Raw genomic sequence first — 15092 nt, 5'->3', positions numbered from 1 at the left:
GGGCTACAGCAGAGAGAGAGGACTCCCCCCAGCTCTCTCTGCAGCAGCACCTGGGCTGGGGGGGCGGGGGTACCTCTCCCTGTTCAGGCAGCTCTGAGGCTGGGGCTCCAGGATAGGCACTCCTTCCCTGGCCCCAACAGGTCCGCCCCAGCCATGCCACCCCAGCTGCACCTGGATCCAGGCTGCCACTGGGCCTCATCCGGCATGTATAGGTCTGGGCTGCTACGCTCACGCCACCCGAGCCGGTCCAGGCGCCCCGGCCGCAGCAGAGTTGGGGCCGGAAGAGGGGTGCCCCAGCCATGGCAGGTGGGGGCCAGGCTAGATGGGGGCTGGGCGCTCCTCCCCCAGCCATTCCCCGTGGGGTTGCCTGAGCACCTGCGCAGCACTAAACAGGCTGCTGCGTGGCAGTGCAGGGAATTAGACACAAACCCTCCTAACTACAGAATTATTCAGTAAAACTGTGTTCATACTCTAAGTCAGGGGTCTCAAACACGCGGCCCGCGGGGTTATTTTCTGGGGCCCGCCAGCTCCCTGTGCCCCCCCCCCGCACCCCCCAGCATTTACCTAGAGCAGCTCTGGCGCGGCGTGCACCAGGGGCAGGGCAGGTTCCCTCCCTCCCTGCCTGCCCTGCCCCCGCGCCGCTCCAGGAAGCGGCCGGGACGGGGCACAGGGGTCTGTGTGTTGCCCTGGCCGCTCCTCCAGGTACCTCCCCCATCCTCCAGGTCCCAGCCTCTTCCTGGAGCGGCACGGGGGAAGGGCGGGCAGGCAGGCAGGGAACCTGCCCTGCCCCCGGTGTGCGCCGGGCCGAACCCACCCCCCGAACTCCTCCTGCAGCCGAACCCCTGCCCTGAGCCCCCTGCTGCACCCCACACCCCTCCTGCAGCCCAACTCCTTGCCGCACCCCACACCCTTCCTGCACCCCGACCCCCTTCCCTGAGCCCCCTGCCGCACCCTGCACCCCCTGGGGGCAGGGAGGAGGCAGAGTTGGGGTGGTGATTTCAAGGAAGGGGTGGGAACGGAGCAGCAGGGGGAAGGGGGTGGTCAGTGGTGCGGCCCTCAGGCCAACGTACTAGTCCTCATGTGGCCCTCATGGTCATTTGAGTTTGAGACCCCTGCTCTAAGCAGAGATTGGTTCTCTCATATTTTAATTAACACATTTCCAAGACAACGCACCAACACTGTCAGAATCTAACAATAGGCTGTCCAAACCTTGATTAGGACTTTTGGGCACAACTGTAATTTAAGCCAGTGGCTCTCAAACTTTCCAGACTACTGTACTGCTTTCAGGAGTCTGATTTGCCTTGCACACCCTCAGGTTTCACCTCACTTAAAAACGACTTGCTTACAAAATCAGACATAAGAATACGAAAGAATCACAGCACACTATTACTGAAAAATTGCTTACTTTCTCATTTTTACCACATAAAATAAAAGCTGTTTTATCTGGCACTTCACGAACCAGAAAGCTCTATAAACTGGCATTTCTGATCTTCACTGGAAGTCCAGTTTATAGTCCGGTTGGTGTGGGGCCGGCAGGGGGCTGGAGCATTGGACAGGGTGTGGAGCGCAGGCTCTAGGAGGGAGTCTGGGTGTGGGAGGGGGCTCAGGGTAAGGGTATAGTAGGTGATGCGGGGTGCCGGATTCAGGGGGAGCTCACCTAGGGCAGCTCCACGCAGTCGGCGACCTACCCTGGCTGCTCCTAGGCATAGGTGTGGCAGGCAGCTCTGCATGCTACCTCTGCCCGCAGGCGCCATCCCCACAGCTCCCATTGGTCGCGATTCCCGGCCAATGGGAGTTGCAGAGCCAGCGCTCGGGGCGGAGGCATGGCACAGAGCCTCCTGCCACGCCTCCGCCTAGGAACAGCCAGGACAGGTTGCCGCTTGTGGGAAGCCGCCTAAGGTGAATGCCCCCTGGATCCAGCACCCCAAGCCCACTCTTGCGCCCCAACCCTCTGCTCCAAGCCTGCTCCTGCACCCAAACTCCCTCCCAGAGCCCACGCTCTGCACCCCCTCTACACCCCAACCCCCAGCCCTGCACCCCCTCTCACACCCAAACTCCCTCCCTCTTAGTTAACTGCCATTTTTCACTTACCGGCACCCCCTATTCTCCCAACATGCCAGATAAAACAGCTTTTACTGTAATTATAAAGGTTTCAGAGTAGCAGCCGTGTTAGTCTATATTCGCAAAAAGAAAAGGAGTACTTGTGGCACCTTAGAGGCTAACATTTATTTGAGCATAAGCTTTCGTGAGCTACAGCTCACTTCATTGGATACATTCAGAACTGAATGCATTCGATGAAGTAAGCTGTAGCTCACAAAAGCTTATGCTCAAATAAATCTGTTAGCCTCTAAGGTGCCACAAGTACTCCTTTTCTTTTTGTAATTATAAAATAAATCAACTGGAATATAAATATTGTACTTACACATTTCAGTGTATAGTATATAGAGCAGTATAAAGTCATTGTCTGTATGAAATTTTAGTTTGTACTGACTTCGCTAGTGCTTTTATTAAGCCTGTTCTAAAACTAAGCAAATATCTAGATGAGTTGATATGCCCCCTGGAACACCTCTGTGTACCCCTGGTTGAGAATCACTGATTTAAGCAACAAAAATAATCAGTGGCTAAAATAGAGTTTTTGAAAAAGTAAATAATCAGTGCACTTTATCTTTAACACACCTCAAGCTTTTGTTTTTAGCCCCAGCCCTACAACTCCAGACACAGGCATGGAAATCAATGAGACTCTAAGCAGGCACAGGTGTTAACCATGATCATTCACTTGCAGCAAGTGCTCAAAATAAATAATGACCCAGTATTTCTAGAATGAACATTAAGGCCCTAAATGCTGCAATGTTACTTATATGTAGGTGGAGCCCACGCCTGCACAGAGGTCACTGCAGAATCAGAACAAAAATACAGTACTTGGGGAGGCGTACACTTGCCATATATTTAACACCACCATGCTAATTAAAGTGACATTTTAACAGTTAATAAATAATGCCTCTATCCCATATTAGAGAGCTCATTCACTGAAAACAGCAATTAACATATTACAGTACTTTTAACATGCTACGGTTTTGTTTTTATTTATTTTTGTTTTTACAAATACAGCCTCTAACAACTATAAACTTGCTACAGAAGGGCAGTTCATATTAACTTTAGTGTGGCAACATTTTAAGTACACCCAACCCTGAAAGTATTTTTAGCCAGGGCGTTCAATCAATACTGTCTTTACAGTCAGCTTAAATTAGGAATTAGAAGGTTAATACAACTTTAAAGCAATGAATATATTTTGTGGAGCTAGCTAACTGGTAAAAGAAATAAGATTTATTCTAATGTCTAAATTCATTATGAACCTAAACCACAAACAAACCAGAATCTAAGCACATAGGGAATGACACACAAGAAAGCAAAACACCAGCAGATTTATGCTTTTGAAGAAGCTTCATGGAGGTTTCAATTTCTGCAACAGCTTTAAGTAGGCTAAATAGATGACAAAAGACCAAAAGAAATCCTGAAGAAGTGCAAGGAAACTGGAAATTCAAGATCGTAAAGAGATATTTTTACACATTCTATCCTATTTTGTTATGTCTTTTTAAAAGTTCAAGTTAAGTGTTTAAAATTGATCTTCAGTATCACATCTTCCTATGTAAACAAAGTTCAATTTCTGAGATTATAAACCACAAACATTCCTAAGATTGTGTGTGTATATTTATGTGTGTGCGCCCTCTCAAAGGCTTGACCTATTAGTTTGATGGTAAAGCATAACAAATTTGAGATTTATGCTATGAAAAAAACAGGCAGTAGAAAAAATAACTTTTGAGGTCAATGAAGCAAGAAATATTGTTAAAAATAAGGTACTCACAAAATGTTTAGGCAGCAAACTGGAAAAGCTTTGGCACAATCTAAATATCTTACAAGAAAATTGTTTTACAAAATTTAATTTAAAATTACATTCATGTATTATTACAACACATTTAAGATGTATTGAGCTCACGAACATCTGGCTGTATGTGGGCACATCAGTAACTCCTTGTATTACAAAGCATTTCTTTACCAATATCAATACAGTAGTCAAAACACACACATGCAATAAACCCTCACTACCATTCATACCAGAGTTTAAGCATGAGAAATACCCGAAATAACAAAATTCAAATGCTATTGTGGCTTAACCATCAGTGTCTACCTTAAAATCATCCTCTACTGAATTTTAAAAGGCACTAAAAATCATTAGGGATACAAGCATTTTGAACTTGCTTTGTTATGTGCATTTTGTTTTAGGCTCTTTAAATCATCTATTACTCATTCTGTAGGAACAGTGGCACAAAATTTGGTCACATATATATTTACTTTTGCTTAAGCAACTGGAACACTTTATATAAACCGGCAGCTAGTTAGTTTTAACAAAAGCCTTGTTTTGAAAAAACAACAGCATTCTTCCTTTTCCAGATGGCAGTGCAATGAGTTCATGAGTTACCCATCACCAGGTACAGTAAAAGCCTCCCTTGCATATAAGATGTTCCCGATTATACAAGCTTTCTGGTTGAGGGAGACACTAAAAAAAACGTACTGTAGGAATGAAAAGAAAACACTGCACTCCAGCCTATGTTTCCTGTCCAAAGAAACACACAGGCACTCACCCATGCACCTAGGAATCATGACAATCTTATACTTCCATATTAAATCCATTCCCAATATAAGAACACCTTGTTTCAGAAATTTGATGAGTTTCCTACACTGCTGGATCCCTGGAAAACATACGCCCCAACCATCCTCATCACCCCCCTTTCTTCTGAATGGTGCTTTTGAACCCATGGTGCGTTTGGTGGCTTTTTTTTCAGCCTTCTTCCGAAATCTTTTGGGCAGGTGGGGGGGAGGGGGGGGAGCGCGGAACCACCCACGCGGGCGGGGGCTCTCAGGAGAGCTGCTTTCCATTTACAGCTCCGTATATGGGCTGATACAGGGGGGCTGCAGAGGGTGGGCTAGAGAAGGAAAACGCCTGGCCCCCTCTGCACCCTCCACTAGCGCCCGCCGCACACACGGCCGCAGCCTCTGGGTTCGCAGCCCGGCGCACCACGCACCGCAGGACGGTGGCTTCGCTCACCTTCACATAACAGCCGCGTCCTTCCAGATAAGGCGAGAGGGGCGCTGAGGCGAGACCCGCGGGCTGGGCTCGCCGCTGCCTCCCCACGACCCCCCTCGCACGCACAGGCGCGCTCGCTGCCTTCAGTCCCCCCGCAGCAGCCGCCGCACGGGCAGCAGCAGCAGCAGCCGGGCCGCTCGCAGCCGCACGGACCACATCGTACTGCGGCGTCTGGGCCGAGGGAGGGGGCCGGAGAGGAGGCGGCGAACCCCCCCCCCGGACACTCCTCTGCGCCCCCCCCCCCAAACTACAACCGCTGGGGGGCGGCACTAATACAGCGGACCCCACGGGAAGGGGCACAGGACGCCCCGTACACGCAGTGTGGGGGGGTCTGCTCCTAAGGGGGGGTGAACCGGAGGACAGGGCGGAGGCGGCAGGCGAGCGAGCGAGCTCTCTGCCGATGTGAGTGTAGCGCTGCCTGGGGAAGGGAGGGCGAACCGCAGCTTCTTTCCCTCAGGGCCTCCCTCCTCACACAGGCAGCATAGCAACTAACATGGCGGCTGCGCAGTCACCCGGCGAAAGGGGGGGAGGGGCGAGAGGAGATCTCGCGAGAACTGAAAGTGGAGCGAGCGGGTGCCCCTGGCCTGCTCGCACGCATCCCGCCTCCTGCCCATGGTCTGCTAAGGGATTGGCTGGGAAGGGCGAAAATAGTCGGCAAAACAAGGCTGGGGCGGGAACAATCCAACAACTTTGATTGGCTGAGTTAACTCTCAATCAAGCCCAGTCTGACTGACGTTGAAAACAACTGGCTCCCTGAGTTGCCAGTCCTAATAAGACCCCCCGCCTCTTGCCTCAGAGCTTTGGCGCTCCCATGGAGCATGTTGAGAGCTTCCTGCAAAGGGGAGAGGGGCGGGTTGTGTCTGTGTCAGGAGCCGGGTGACACCTACTGGCAGATACATTTACATATAACTTCGGTTCTACATTTTGCAGAGGCTTTTGAGAGGGGTCTCAGAGTAGCAGCCGTGTTAGTCTGTATTCGCAAAAAGAAAAGGTGGACTAGTGGTACCTTAGAGACTATCCAATTTATTTGAGCATAAGCTTGAGGGGTCTGTACTTCATTTTCCTGTTTTAATTCAAAATTCATGAAGCAGGCCCCCACCCATCCCCATAAGTTTCATAATAGTGAAAGTTTAAAATGTGAGTGCTTTTTATTCGCCTTCTGTTTGAGCCTTAAGTGCACGGTGGCCCTTTTTTCAAACTTTTCTTTGCACTATTCAAGGAACTGCATAAAACCCCCCCAGAGACACCCTCTCTGTCCCAAAGAGTTTTCAATTTAAGAACATCTTCCTTTTTTCCTTTATGCTACTTTTCCTGGTGAGAGTTGCAGCAGCAGCAGCAAGGAGAGTAGGGAGGACCTGACCTTTTCCTTCGCAACAGGTTCCAGCTCCTCCTCGGGGATTCCCCAGTGTTCCCAGGCGGGCCAGGAGATATAATCCCTCCAGTGGGTCCTGGGTCAGCCTCAGGGCTTCCACCCGTTGGCACATACCCTGTAAAGTTCCAACAGAAGCCTCCCCAGGGCATCCTTATCAGGTGCCTGAACCACATCAACTGGCTCTCCTCCATCCAGAGGAGTAGCAGCTCTACTACAAGGCTCTCCCAAATAGCCAAACTCCTCACCCTATCTCAGAGAGTAAGCTCACCACCCAAAAGTGAGGGTTGGATGCGATGCCAGAATGGCAGCAGGAGGGACGGACCACGACAGACTGGCCCATCACACTGGAAAAGTTTAAGAACTTGATACTGCAAGCACATACACACTTAAAGTTAAGTATGTGAGGAGTCTCATTTAGTTCAATAAGGACTTCTGCATGAAATTAACTATGTGTAGAAGTGTTTGCAGGATTGGCACCTAAACAAAAACAGAACATATGAATGTAACAAAAACAGTAAAAGCACGTGGGATATGAGTAAGTGTCATGCAGTTACATTGAGTTCTATGCAATGTTAGTCTATGATGTCAAATAATTTAAGTGTTTTGGGTTTTTTGTTTTTTAATTTTAAAAATTTGTTGAACCATAACTACTTCCCTAACATTCATCACCACCATCCAATCAAAAAGTAACCCTCCCCAACTAGCTCTTTACCAAGTATTAGCAGCTATCTCTTTGTATATTACATAAGATTCTACATATAGTATCTTCACAGCTACATCAGGGACTGGCACCCTTCCTTTACATAAGCCCACCTCCCTCTGGGGTACCTGCCCCACATGGAACTGGGAGGATTTCAGTGCCTGGAGAATTCACTTGCTCTCTGTGCTGTTCTTCTGGGAGCAAAGGTGGATTGTTTGTGAGGTTGTAGATTGACTTTTTAAAGTCTTGGCTATGAGAAAGGGCAACTGAGGTAATGGACAGTCCCCAGAGGCACCTTCATAGCCCTTGTCAGCAGAGATTTCAAAGTTCATGTTCTGTAACTTATCAATGGACTTTGTTACTAAAAACAAAAATCTATTAGTAATTCTGTATTTTAAACTTTAATTTTAATAATTGAAATACACAAATCAGATAAGGTTACAAAGTTTCAGATCAAGCTATTTAGTCTTGCAATGAACCATGTCTTATGCGCCTAACACCACCCCAGATTAGCACAAGCTTCAGAAAAAGATTAGCTCAAAATCCTGTAACCAAATCAAGACACAACACAGTCTATGCTGTACTAATTTCTAGCTTTTGAGCATTTCCTTAGTTCCCTTTATAGACATATTCTGTTCTTTAGAAACTTCCAGTTCCTGAATTCTGCACTTTTGCAGCTACTCTCAGCCTCAAAATCTGGGCACTAGTTATCCTCTGTATACTGATAAAGGGATATTCAATTGCAGTTTGTAACTGGTTTCTATAGTGTCCTCTTTCCCAGATCATAATGAATTTCTTCACGCTCAAATTGCGCAGAATGCTTTTTAGTCTAGTTACATGTACAATATTCAAGCTTCAAAGCTAGTCTTTTAAATTGCTATGTCAATCTTTAGTTTGTGTCTCAATATGCCAAGCATGATGTCAATACTTACAAATATAATAAATTATTATTTTCAACAGAGTGATAAAGAACTCATGCCCAAATCATCTGATATAACTATATACAACTTTGTCACAAAAGTAATAATAGTAAGCTACTGTAATGAGGTCAGCACCCACCTCTCACAAGCACCCCCTCTGGTTGGGTGTGTCCACACTCTTTACTCAGTCCCTGCAGCTAGCCAGGAACTCCCTCAGTGGTCTCCCAGTCCCTGCCAGCAAATTGTTTTAGGCTCAGTCCTAGCAGCCAGCCAGGAGCCTCTCACCGCCCGCCCCCCCGGTCCCAACCAGCAGACTCTCTTTGAGCCTGCTCATCTTCTAGCCAGGCACACAATCCTCTCTCATCCAGCTCCAAGCAAAAACTAACTACCTCTGTGTTCTGTAGCTCCTTTATAGGGCCCTCCTGGCCCCTGACTGGCCATTCTGGCAGCCCCTCTGATTGGTGGCTTCCTCACAACCACTCTAGGGTACCTGGAGGACTTCTCTAGTGCTCTTTTCCTTGGATGGGTGTGGCAAAACACGGTCTCCCACACTATTCTTGCCAGCAAGTTAAAAAAGTATGGGCTGGATGAATGGACCATAAGGTGGATAGAAAGTTGGCTAGATTGTCGGGCTCAACGGGTAGTGATCAATGGCTCCAAGTTGGCAGCCGGTATCAAGTGGAGTGCCCCAAGGGTCGGTCCTCAGGCCGGTTTTGTTCAATATCTTCATTAATGATCTAGAGGATGGTGTGGATTGCACCCTCAGCAAGTCTGCAGATGACACTAAACTGGGAGGAGTGGACGATACACTGGAGGGTAGGGATAGGATACAGAGGGCCCTAGACAAATTAGAGGATTGGGCCAAAAGAAATCTGATGAGGTTCAACAAGGACAAGTGCAGACTCCTGCACTTAGGACGGAAGAATCCCATGCACCGCTACAGACTAGGGACCAAATGGCTCGGCAGCAGTTCTGCAGAAAAGGACCTAGGGGTGACAGTGGACAAGAAGCTGGATATGAGTCAACAGTGTGCCCTTGTTGCCAAGAAGGCCAATGGCATTTTGGGCTGTATATGTAGGGGCATTGCCAGCAGATCGAGGGACATGATCGTTCCCCTCTATTCGACATTGGTGAGGCCTCATCTGGAGTACTGTGTCCAGTTTTGGGCCCCACACTACAAGAAGGATGTGGAAAAATTGGAAAGCATCCAGCGGAGGGCAACAAAAATGATTAGGGGACTGGAACACATGACTTATGAGGAGAGGCTGAGGGAACTGGGATTGTTTAGTCTACGGAAGAGAAGAATGAGGGGGGATTTGATAGCTGCTTTCAACTACCTGAAAGGGGGGTCCAAAGAGGAAGGCTCTAGACTGTTCTCGGTGGTAGCTGATGACAGAACAAGGAATAATGGTCTCAAGTTGCAGTGGGGGAGGTTTAGGTTGGATATTAGGAAAAACTTTTTCACTCGGAGGGTGGAGAAACACTGGAATGTGTTACCTAGGGAGGTGGTGGAATCTCCTTCCTTAGATATTTTTAAGGTCAGGCTTGACAAAGCCCTGGCTTGGATGATTTAGTTGGGGATTGGTCCTGCTTTGAGCAGGGGGTTGGACTAGATGACCTTCTGAGGTCCCTTCCAACCCTGATATTCTATGATTCTATGAAAATTCTGATGCCTCAAGCAGGGGGCCTTTGTGCCTAGTCCACCCCCATCACAGCTACTATAAAAGATACACTTTTGCTAACCCCAAAGCAAAATGACTCTGCTGTGTTACCTAGAGACATTAGATATCTTTGTGTAGCTCTGTTACAATATTATTATTATTTGTATTATTATTTACATAGGGCTTGATCCAAAGCCCACTGAAGTAAATAGAAAAATGCCCACTGAGTTCACTACTTTGGTTGAGGCCCATCTTGCCAACAGAGTTCTAGGTGTTTTACAGATAAACGCAAGGCTTCGGCTTCTGACCATAGAACTTACAATCTAAACATAAACAAAACAGTTAAATGGCAATATATTTCGGATATACCCATTCGCCTGATATGAAATGTGGAGGTCATCATAAGCAGTAAGGATCTGAAGGTGCCAATTGTATGTCTTGGGATATGGGTAGTCACTTGCTGAGCTGCTTCTTTGCTAAATTATGTATTAATGTGAGATGCTGGACCAAAACAACATTTTAGGGATATTATTGCTTTATCTAACAACTGCAAATTCAGCTGTAAAGACTATTCAGACTATGATCAAAGCAACCCTTTTTATGCTGAAGAGCAATCCAGTCATTATTCTTATATGATTACGAAGAATACAGGAGTGATCTATAAACCACTACATCAAGGTTCTCAATCTGCTGGTTCATGGAAAGCTGACTGGTCATATGTTGTGAGCTCCTCTTCCTTATTTTCAGCTGCTAAACTACATTTAATGTCAGTTTAAAAAAATACATTAAATACTTTTCTAACAATTCTCTCTCATGTAGAGAATCAGTGTAATTGCCATAGAGATGTTACGTGAATGGAAAGAAAAGTGTTGGGAGAGCTAAGAGAATCACTCTGTTAAAATGAGAATACTTTGAACTGAAACATTAATAATTAAATAAAGGAGAGAGAAGTGTTTTTTTTTTCCAGGTAGGTAGGTCACTTAAGTCTGAGTCAAAAAAGGTGTATAGAAGTGCTAAGCATGTTAGTCCTATAAGTAAGAAGAAGAAAGCGGAGGGGAGTGGAAACCAGAGGAAATTGTAAGAGATTTTTTTTATTGGATTAGATTAAAATAAAATGAGTGTTTTCAAGGATGGCATCTCTGCATGAGGCCATGGAAAAGAGAGCAGGATGGAGCCATAGATGATGAGCTCAGGTGTTAATTCAGAAAACTCCAAAATAAAAGAGAATCAAAGAAGAACTGGGTATAATAAGAGGTTTAAAAACAATGTACATAGAGTGCATGGGAGTTTGTGTCCTGTCAGCTTTACCATGACTAGAGCCTCTGTAAATCAAAATTAGAACAAAGGGAAAGGGTACAGAGGATTCCTCTGATCAGCCCCATTTTAAAGTTAGTGGGACAAATTCAGCTTGCTTAGCTTCAAAGGGGTTTAAGTGTGGGCAGAATTTGTCACAGTGATTGTTGATTTTTTGTTTTTATTTTTTGGAGGCTGAGGGAAGCTATCAGCATTGCGCTAGGAAATCAGTGTCTTTCTTGAGCCTCCGTGGTTTGGAAGTAAAAACCACTGGCTCAGTCTGAATGTAAATATCTCTGCTGCACAAAGTGAGGAAGATACAAACCAAAGAAGGTTACATGTTTAGTTAAGGATCATTACCATAAAAGTCTGGTTAACACTCCTATAGGCTATGAGTAATATTCCTATATAATGTGAGTAAATCTTTTGCTTCAGGCTTTGTCTCTTACCAACACTCCTTCAGTATCTACAATAGGGCTCATCTTTTAAAGTAGAATGACATTTACTAATAAAAGACTATAAAAATTAAGTTGCAGATATATATTCATATCTTTATTTATTTTTATTATTATAGATACCAGAAACAAAACATGCTGATTTGTGTAGTATTGTGATCCATGTAGTATTACGTGAAAATTGCCTCCAGGTTGCTGAACTCTGCTTCAGGAGCATGGATTTTTAATTCCTCACCAAGTTCCTGTGTTGCTGCTTGCCCGCATTAGGTGGGCAAAGTCCCCTTCTCCAAAGTTATTTCAAGGGCTTAATTTTCAAAGCAGTGAGTGGGGATTTAGCTGCACAGTTTCCATTGCTGTTACTGAGAGTCATGAAACTGTATATTTCAGTGCACTGCTTGGACTATGTATGTCTCTTTAACCATTTCCCAAAACCTAACTGTCATAGGTCAGGGCAACTGCACTGTATTCCCACTTCATGGTTCACCCAAGGCACCCACCCCAGGCGTCTGGCTCCTCAGCTGTCATCTGTCTTGGGTGGAGACCTGTGTCTCTCTCCTTCCTGCACTGCCTATACCCTATACTGTGATATCCCCAGCAAGCCAGACTGCCTAAACAGGCCAGCATTTCTGGTATGCTTTCTCTTTGAAGGGTTTGCAAAGCTGTAACTGTCAGCAGGCCCAAGTTACCACACAACTCTTTATAAGGAAACACATTTATTTTTAAGGTGAAAGCATTACAAAGAAAATATATTAAAAACAGTAAAAGAACTTACATGCATGCTAAGAAGCTTATCAGAGGTCATCCCAATGCTAGTGAGGGGCTCTGCAAGGTGTCAGTCCTTGCAGCCCTTCACTAAGGATTGGGGCACCCCCTGGGACAGAAGGTCCTATCCATTTGCTGGATCAGAAATAAGGCCCTGAGTCAGTTGAAACTCAGGCTATTTATCCAAAAGTCCTGGTCTCTGGAGGATACAGTTTGAACTGGCATATCAGAGCATCTCCAGGTAGTGGTACCTCTCTGGAGGTGTTACAACCTTAGTGAATTTGCCTAATTACTCCCAATGTTCTTAGTTCCTAGAGGAGCTTCTGTCACCTTCTCCAATGAAATTACATACAATCCCTGGCCCACAATGGTACATAAACTTAATACAGTAAGATCTCCCAAAGATATTGCAGGAAATTGCCATATCTGTCACACTAATCTCACAGGTTTTGTCTAAATCTAGAAATATACAAAAGACCCTCTTTGACTTAATAGATTTATTTGCATGTGTTTAGGTCAATAGCTATATTATTCACGCAAGGCCTGCCATGCAAGCGGTTATCATGTAAATTAATGAATGAAAAAAAACAATTGTGAATGAGATTTTAAATGTCTCATTGAAACATCTTGCAAGCTCCTGCATTGCTTATCCAGAAAGATAATGGAGCAAATAATTAATTTGTAAGCACCTAAAAGGTAACAAGGTGATAAGTAACACTCAACGTGAATTTGTCAAGATCAAATGTCAAATCAACCTAATATCCTTCTTTGACACGACAACAAGCCTTGCAGATAGGGAGGAAGCAGTAGATGTGATACATCTCAACTCTACTAAGGCTTTTCATACTGTCTCACATGACTACTCATAAACAAAAGAGGGCAATATAGACAAACCTACTGTAAGGTGGATGCACAACTGGTCTGAAAACTGTAGTCAGCAAGTAGTTATCAATGGTTCACAATCAAGCTGGAAGGCATATCAAGTGGGGTCCCACAGGGATCTGTCCTCGGTTTGGTTTTATTCAATATCTTCACAAATGATTTGGATAAAGGCATGGAGAGCACACTTCTAAAGTTTGTGGATGATACCAACCTGGGAGGGGTTGTAAACGCTTTGGAGGATAGGATTAGAATTCAAAATAATCTCGACAAACTGGAGAAATAGTCTGAAATAAATAGGATTAAATTCAATAAGGACAAATGCAAACTACTACATTTAGGAGGGAATAATCAATTGCACAAATACAAAATGGGAAATGACGGTCTAGGAAGGAGTACTGCAGAAAAGGATCTGTGGGTTATAGTAGAGCACAAATGAAATATAAGTCATCAGTGTAATACTGTTGCAAACAAAGTGAATATCATTCTGGGATGTAATAGCAGGAGTCTTGTAAGCAAGACACGAGAAGTAATTTTTTCCACTTTACTCAGCATTGATAAGGCCTGAACTGGAGTACTCTGTCTAGATCTGGGGGCCACACTTCAGGAAAGATGTGGACAAATTAGAGAGGGTCCAAACAAGAGGAACAAAAATGATTAAAGGTCTAAAAACATGACTTTATGAGGAAATGTTGAAAAAATTGGGTTTGTTTAGTCTGGAGAAGAGAAGACTGACAGGGGACATGATAACAGTCCTCAAGTATGTAAAAGATTGTTATGAAGAGGTGGTTGATAAATTGTTCTCATCCACTCAGGACAGAACAAGAAATAATGGGCTTAAATTGCAGCAAGGGAGAGTGCTTAAACTGCAGCAAGGTTAGACATTGGGAAAAGCTCGCTAACTGTAAGGTTAGATAAGCACTGCAACAAATATCCTAGGGAAGTTGTGGAACCTCAGTCATTGGAGGTTTGTAAGAGTAGGTTAGACAAACACCTGTCAGGGACAATCTGGAAAATATTTAGTTCCGCCTCAGTGCAGGGGACTGGACTAGATGACCTGTGAAGGTCCCTTCTTCTTGTCCTATATTTCTATAATTCTATATGCTTAAATCTCATTGAAATCAATAGGATGTAAGTACATGCTTTAGTGCTAAACAGAAATTGACTTAAGTATGTGCTTAAGGTTAAGCACACCTGTAAATGCTTTATTGTAACAGGACCATATGCTACCCCTGCAGGGGGATGAACTTCATGATCTAATGGTTCTTTTCCATTTATTCTTCTATGATCTTACTATGGATCAAAAATGTGATAAAAATTTAAAAATCCTAACCACCTCCATCCATTACCCACTGTGTCCTGTTCCTTACAATACAATAGTAACACATGGTCATACTATACATATAGAATTTTTTACCAAAGATCTTAATGTGCTTTACAAATGTAAGCTATTATTATAATCCCCATTTTTCTTTACAGGGAAACTGAGGCACAAATACCTATTGAATATCCAATAAATCAAACATTGAGCTTTTTTCATGTGCAAATTGTAGCTGGAAATCTCATGAAGACATTGCTGTCCTGTGGGATATTTGTTACTTTATATTTCTGGCTGCTACAGAAAAACTGTGAGGATAACTTATCTCACTATTTCAGCCTTTCTGCTTCCCATCATAACCAGAACCCGTGGGGGAGGGGGGAAATGAGAAACCCCAATAAAAAGTTAACTAAAATATTTTGAACCTTAAAGAAAGAGCTTTAGTTTGAGCTTTGGGTCAAAAATGATAATGTTCTTATTTTAGCTAAACTGCTTTCATAGCTTCATATATTTTAAGGCCAGAAGGGACTACTGTGATAATCTAGTCTGACCTGCAAACAACAGGCCAAAGAACCTCACCCAGTAATTT

The 15092-nt window shown here is 44.7% G+C and overlaps 2 protein-coding genes across 6 annotated transcripts in view; both read right to left on the bottom strand.

Moving 5' to 3' along the window:
• PTPN4 (protein tyrosine phosphatase non-receptor type 4) overlaps window positions 1–5630 on the bottom strand; it is a 229810-nt gene extending 224180 nt beyond the window's left edge. For all 4 annotated transcript variants that reach the window (XM_048868477.2, XM_048868476.2, XM_048868482.2 and 1 more), the window contains exon 1: window positions 5105–5630. The gene's annotated coding sequence lies outside the window, so the exon portion shown is untranslated. The remainder of the gene's footprint in view (window positions 1–5104) is intronic.
• A 6043-nt stretch (window positions 5631–11673) lies between these two features.
• TMEM177 (transmembrane protein 177) overlaps window positions 11674–15092 on the bottom strand; it is a 119329-nt gene continuing 115910 nt past the window's right edge. For both annotated transcript variants that reach the window (XR_012664323.1, XR_012664322.1), the window contains exon 3: window positions 11674–13472. The gene's annotated coding sequence lies outside the window, so the exon portion shown is untranslated. The remainder of the gene's footprint in view (window positions 13473–15092) is intronic.

This window comes from Caretta caretta, chromosome 11 (assembly GCF_965140235.1).
Source record: "Caretta caretta isolate rCarCar2 chromosome 11, rCarCar1.hap1, whole genome shotgun sequence".
Taxonomy (NCBI): domain Eukaryota; kingdom Metazoa; phylum Chordata; order Testudines; family Cheloniidae; genus Caretta; species Caretta caretta.
This window is presented reverse-complemented; position numbering and strand designations above follow the sequence as displayed.